Genomic DNA, 7,487 nt, shown 5'->3' on the forward strand with positions numbered 1-7,487 from the left:
ATCAGTTCCTTCATCCTTAAAGCACCTGCATTCACCACAGCAGCACATCATGGTTTGCATTTGTGTACGAAATATACAAACCATTGCGTGCTGTTCTGGGGCGTGTGGGGAAAGTCTGTCTAAGAGCCGGACAAATCGAACGTTTTTGCCGTTTCTACACATTTTCTACCCAACATGTCTCCCATTTCCTTGCTACAATTTCCTTGTCTGAAGAAGGGTTTTGGCCCGAAACGTTGCCTATTTCCTTCGCTCCATAGATGCTGCCGCACCCGCTGAGTTTCTCCAGCAATTTTGTCTACCTTCGATTCTCCAGCATCTGCAGTTCCTTCTTGACCATTTCCTTGCTGTCTAGTTTACAAAAACAACATGAGTTTCAAACACTATCAATATTGTGTGATCAATACATTTGTGTTACATTGAACTCTCTCCCATTTCGACTTCTTCCACATCTTCTTGTTGTTACCCGTTTAATATCATCTTCAGCAATTCTGAACTGCAATTCTGAGTTTCTCCTTGCCACCTTTTACCTGTTCTTGCTCGTCAACTCATCCTTCCTGGGAATCTCATAGATGCAGACTGCCTTCAATCTTGTCTGCCTTGTGCAGCTTTTCAGAACCCATGTATAATTGGCATCAAACCCGATCTTTGTATTTTTCAACTGTGTGCGCGTTTTAATAATAGCCACGTCTCTAATTCATCAAGATTGGTGATTTCTCACCGTAAGTAGACAAAAATGTTGGAGAAACTCAACGGGCGAGGCAGCATCTGGAGAGAAGGAATAGGCGACGTTTCTGGTCGAGACCCTTCGTCAGATTTGCTTTTGTCAGCGAGTGCCCTTTGTGGGTTGTCTGAGCAGGATTGTGAACGGGACAGACCAGCCTACTATTGAAGGTAGACAAAAATGCTGGAGAAACTCCCCCCCCCCCCCTCCCACACACACATCAGTCTGAGGAAGGGTCTCGACCTGATGCTGCCTGACCCGCTGAGTTTCTCCACCATTTTTGTCTACCTTCGATTGTTCCAGCATCTGCAGTTCTTTCTTAAACATTTCTCACCGTAAAGTGTGTTTGCAGGGCTCCACATTGCAGTCAGTAAGGTTCCAGAGCATTTATTGCAACAGATTTCTCTTGGAGCTGAATAATAAAAGGCCAGTTTAATTCCCGTCCACACAGGGAGAATGATGCTCTGGGAAGATTGGTCCTCCTGTGGCTTGGCCTTACCGACAAACTTCTGGTAACACGTGAGACCTGCCGGTTCTTGCAGTAGGAGACGGCCCGCCTTGCACTGATGAGGTATTGAGTTCACAGCTTCTGAATTAGACGGGGGCGTCATTTTGAGATGTTATCTGCTTTGCAGTAAATAATCCTCCTGCCTCACCTTTAACTTGATTAGTTAAACCTCCAGTTTAAATTCCATTTGGAATATTTTGGAGGACCAAGAAACCAAGAACCAATTAAGAACAGCTCAGATCGCTGGAAGTCTGTGATTAGCATGCCTTGTCTTTCTGTCAGAAAAAACATTATATGATAACGTTTGCAAAGTGGGATTCTACTCAGCCGCATGTGTAAGTCACTGTGTGCCTCACCAGCCCTCGGGCATTTTCTGTTGTGTGCCTCAGCAACTGGAGTAAGATGCAAGTCTGAAAATACAGGAACAATCTCCGCCACCCCAGTATGAAATCGGCCCGCAAATTCACAAGCACGACCTGACAGCTTTCTAGACGGTAGAACCCATGGCGGAGAAGAGTTAAGAATCATTTATTTGTTGAGAAATGTCAGGGGAAGAATTGTCCCGTTTGACAAATCAAAATGCTTGTGTCGCAAACGTATCCCAACGGCAGCTTTTCTGAATTTTATGTTGTGAAAATTACTGGCTGTAGGTGCAAGCTTTGTGTTGGAGCTTGTAGTGAATGGGACGAGATCGGGAAATTTGTAACCAAATTTGTGTTGCTGAAGGTGGACAAAAATGCTGGAGAAACTCAGCGGGTGAGGCAGCATCTAAGGAGCGAAGGAATAGGTGACGTTTTGGGCCGAGACCCTTCTTCAAACTGATGAAGGAATAGGTGGCATTTCGGGTCGAGACCCTTCTTCAAACTGATGAAGGAATAGGTGACGTTTCGGGTCGAGACCCTTTGGGTCTCGACCCGAAACGTCACCTATTCCTTCGCTCCATAGATGCTGCCTCACTCGCTGAGTTTCTCCAGCATTTCTGTCTACCTTCGATTTTCCAGCATCTGTAGTTCCTTCATAAACTCTGTGTTGCTGAAGATGGCAGGGCACCCCTCTTCCCGTTCCAGTCAAAAGTTCAGTATGAAAATTATGCATGTTGAATATCACAATCAAAACTGGCAAAGAACCTCCATCTCTGAAGGCAAGGGAAACATGCTTGCTCTCATGGAAAACAATGTCTGCTTTTGCTACAACCTCTTAGAAGAAACATAGAAAATAGGTGCAGGAGGAGGCCATTCGGCCCTTCCAGCCAGCACCGCCATTCATTGCGATCATGGCTGATCGTCCCCAATCAATAACCCGTGCCTGCCTTCTCCCCACATCCCTTGATTCCACTAGCCCCTAGAGCTCTATCTAACTCTCTCTTAAATCCTTGTTGTGGTTTCATTTCTACCGACACGATGGAGAGAACAACCACTTTTGCCCTGGTTAAAAACTTCAAAACCCTCACAAAGTGTGCAATGGACACAAGGGGACATTAGAAACATGGAAACATATATCAGGATCTTATAGAAACATAGACAATAGGCGCAGGAATAGGCCATTCAGCCCTTCGAGCCAGCACCACCATTCAATATGATCATGGCTGATCATCCAACTCAGTATCCTGTACCTGCCTTCTCTCCATACCCCCTGAGAGACAGAAAGTCCCAAAGTTTGGCCAGAGGTGGAGAAGGCATGAGCAATGGCGTCTTCTGCTGTACTCCTGACGACCAGAAAATGAGCCCAGCTGGTCGACAATAGATCTTGTGAGCTTCCTGTGTTCTGTGAAGGATGATTCACTTTGAAAGGGTTGCTCTGCCCTGAGAAGAAACCCAATGCTCAGCGTTGTCGAGCGCTTAATGTGGGAAGTATGTGTCATCGGCAGCACTATATATACTCACACCTCCACCGACTGTACACCATGCACTGGCTGCTCTCATTTTAGCTTCCAGATCTGTATTACATTATCAACAGGAGCTGATGCCAAGATGAGACATACAGCTGCAGCTTGCAATATGTAAGTACATCATGAGCCTGCTGAGATGTGTGTGTGTGTGTCTTGCATAAATCCCAGTTTGCATCCTGACTTTCTGCGTGACGCTTTGACCAGGTATCTGAACTCCAATCGAATGCAACTGCTTGAAACATTTCTTCAATTGGGTGGCTGTGCAGGAGGTGAGAGTTGACATCACGACCAACTTGAATCTCGGCGATTAAAAGTAAATGAAACTGTAGATAGGTCTCGACCTATTCCTTCTCTCCAGAGATGCTGCCTGTCCCGCTGAGTTAATCCATCATTTTGTGTCCACCTTCTAAATAAAACCGGTGGTGCTTTTTCAGAAAAAATCTGCATTGAAAATTATGAATTCTAATATAAAATATTGGCTCAACTGTCATGCAAACTTTGATGATTTTTCAGTATTGAAGTGGGTATTTTTTGCCATTGGTTTACTAATGTAGACCCTTCAAATGCAAGTGCGTGTGTGTGTGTCTGTATTGACGCAAGGCAGGTTGTAACGTGCTCCAAGGAAGGTGTTTTAGTTTGGCGATGATCACACACACACACATATACACACACACATATAGACACACACACACATATATACACACACATATATACACCTATACATACATACACACACATATACACCTATACATACGTATACACACACACATATACACACACACACATATAGACACACACACATATAGACCTATACATACATACATACACACATATACACCTATACATACATATACACACACACACATATATACACACACATATACATACATACATATGCATATACACCTATACATACATACACACACATATACACCTATACATACATATACACACACATATAGACCTATACATACACACACATATGCACCTATGCATACATATACACACACACACACACACACAACCAATCTGTGTTTTTAGTTTGGACCTGGATTCTAATCTGTTTGGAAAGTTGCTGAGATCAGAGTTTGAATATTTTTGACCGCCTCTCCCTTAAACCGTGTGCCAGTGACAAACCAATTGCTTAGGCTGAAAACAATTCAAGTACAATTCCCTCTTCCTGTAAAGTGATGACACACTTTAACTTGTGGGGTGTATATATGCGTGAGATGCACTCGGGAACAAATGTTTAAAATACCTGCTTGAAGCTGCATGCTCATGCAGTGATCCATGTGGCCACATCCCTGGGTGTGGGGATTGCCAGGAGAATAAAGGAACGTATTGTCGGCTCTGTTTTAGCAGCACATAAATATTGGCAGGTTCCAGCCCTGTTTTGCCAATGTTGTGTGTGCTGCTCCAATATGGTCTGACACATGCTGCCCATCGAGAGAGGATCTCCTGGTTACTCCACTGCCGCTGCTTGCCCCTCAGTGCAAGATCCTTTTTCACCTGGGAGTTGTAACGTCGTGGGATTTGTGACTGATGTCCAAATAAAAGGCAAGTCTTTAACATGAAGAACGATTCTGGTTTTCCTTCTGTTCAAGAAAGAACTGCAGATGCTGGAAAAATCGAAGGTAGACAAAAATGCTGGAGAAACTCAGCGGGTGAGGCAGCATCTATGGAGCGAAGGAAATAGGCGACGTTTCGGGTCGAGACCCTTCTTCAATCTGATGAAGGAATAGGTGACGTTTCGGGTCGAGACCCTAAGGGTCTCGACCCGAAACGTCACCTATTCCTTCGCTCCATAGATGCTGCCTCACCCGCTGAGTTTCTCCAGCATTTTTGTCTACCTTTGATTTTCATTCTGGGTTGATTTACCATCCTTCATAGACATAGAAACATAGAAAATAGGTGCAGGAGTAGGCCATTCGCCCCTTTGAGCCTGCACCGCCATTCAATATGATCTCATCCAACTCAGTATCCTGTACCTGCCTTCTCTCCATACCCCCTGATCCCTTTAGCCACAAGGGCCACATCTAACTCCCTCTTAAATATAGCCAATGAACTGGCCTCAACTACCTTCTGTGGCAGAGAATTCCAGAGATTCACCACTCTCTGTGAAAAATGTTTTCCTCATCTCGGTCCTAAAAGATTTCCCCCTTATCCTTAAACTGTGTGTGTGGCCCCTTGTTCTGGACTTCCCCAACAGCGGGAACAATCTTCCAGCAATCTAGCCTGTCCAACCCCTTAATGATTTTGTACGTTTCTATAAGATCCCCCCTCAATCTTCTAAATTCTAGCGAGTTCAAGCTGAGTCTATCCAGTCTTTCTTCATATGAAAGTCCTGCCATCCCAGGAATCAGTCTGGTGAACCTTCTCTGTACTCCCTCTATGGCAAGAATGTCAAACTCTTTCTGTGCTTGCTCTGTGACCTGTCGCGGCATCCGCACCAGACTGCCCAGGTTATTTTTAGTGACTCTGGCACCCATTCAGAAGCGAATGGAAATGGTGCTTGCTATTAGCAGGAGAGGCCGAGGGTTTGAATGCGGGCTGCCCTCAGGAAACTATGAGCGGGAAATCTTGGCTGGCACTGAATGACTGCGATCGACCATATGTTATCCCGCAAGGTCTTAAATAAGTGCTTCCTCTCGTGGGGATTGACGGCCGGAGTCACTCCTGAGGGTGGTGTGAACGAGTGCAGAAATCCTTAACTTTCCGACAGATGTTCTCTGCCAATCCTAGCGGTTCACATTATAGTTCACACTTCAGAGCTTTGTGTGACCAGGAAAATATGAAACTGTACCATGTTTGTACCTGCCTGTTGTGCTGCCGCAAGTGACAACAAATGGCTCCCTGGGTCCCACATTGCATCCTTCCTTCCAGCCTGAGGAAGGGTCCTGATGCCAAAACGTCGTCTGACCATTCCCTCCATAGATGCTGCCCGGCCCCCACTGAGTTCCTCCAGCTCTTGGCACCTTCTTGCAGCTCCATCTGCCCAGATGAATAGGAACGTATTCCATCACATCACAGGGGTGTGACCTGAACAGTGATAGCTCTCAGAAGTGCCCTCCATGCCACACGCACAGGTGTCCTATTTGGCTGCTCCTTGCCTGTTGTGGTGATCTTCTTTGCCACCTGACTGAAGATTTTTCACTTGGGCCGTTTAAACCTCAGCGGTATGAATATTGACTTCTCTAACTTCAGGTAACCCTTGATTTCCCTCTCCATCCCTCCCTCTTCCCAAGTTCTCCGAGCAGTCTGACTCCCCGATTACATTTTATCTCTGTTTGTTTTTGTTGCTACCTTCCCCTAGCTAACAATGATCTATACTACAGTTTCCTTGAAGCCGCCTGTGATCTGTGGCTACTGCAGGTGCCAGACTATCCAGGTCGCTGAGGTTATTTTAATGTCATTGTTGACTTTAAAAAACGTGCCATTAACACAAAAATGGAAGCCTCGACATTAAGGCCCCAAAAATCAGTAAGCTGTATGTCCAAAAATGCAGGGGAAATATGGGGCTCCATCTACACTGTATTGGTTGCCAAACACTTAACTCCCTCTCCCATTCCCACACTGACCTTCCTGTCCTGGACCTCCTCCGCTGTCGGAGTGAGACCCAAAGCAAATTGGAAGAACAGCACCTCGTATTTCGCTTGGGCAGCTTACGCCCCAGCGGTATGAATATTGGTTTCTCTCACTTCAAGTAGCACTTGTGTTCCCTCTCACTCCATCCCTCCCCTAACCTAGTTCTTCGATTAGTCTGAAGAAGGGTTTCGGCCCGAAACGTTGCCTATTTCCTTCGCTCCATAGATGCTGCCGCACCCGCTGAGTTTCTCCAGCATTTTTGCTATCTCCGATTAGTTTCATGTGTTGCCGATTTATTTCACTGTTGTCACCTTCCCCTCGGTCAACAAGGTCCCATTCTACATTTCCTTCACCATTGTCTGCTTCAATGTCATTTTCACACCTTCCCCCTCCATACAGTGCCATCCATAATGTTTGGGACAAAGACCCATCGTTTATTTATTGTAGACAACAATGTTGGGAAACTCAGCGGGTGAGGCAGCATCTATGGAGCGAAGGAATAGGTGACGTTTCGGGTCGAGACCCTTCTTCATTTATTTATTCACCTCTACTCCACAATTTGAGATTTGTAATAGAAAAAATCACCTGGTTAAAGTGCGCATTGTCAGATTTGAATAAAGGCCATTTTTATACATTTTGGTTTCACCATGTAGAAATCACAGCTGTGTTTATACATAGTCCCCTCCATTTCAGGGCACCATAATGTTTGGGACACAGCAATGTCCTGTAAATGAAAGTAGTCGTGTTTAGTATTTTGTTGCATATCCTTTGCATGCAATGACTGC

The sequence above is a fragment of the Amblyraja radiata genome, unplaced genomic scaffold (assembly GCF_010909765.2).
Source record: "Amblyraja radiata isolate CabotCenter1 unplaced genomic scaffold, sAmbRad1.1.pri S43, whole genome shotgun sequence".
NCBI classification, from domain to species: Eukaryota; Metazoa; Chordata; class Chondrichthyes; order Rajiformes; family Rajidae; genus Amblyraja; species Amblyraja radiata.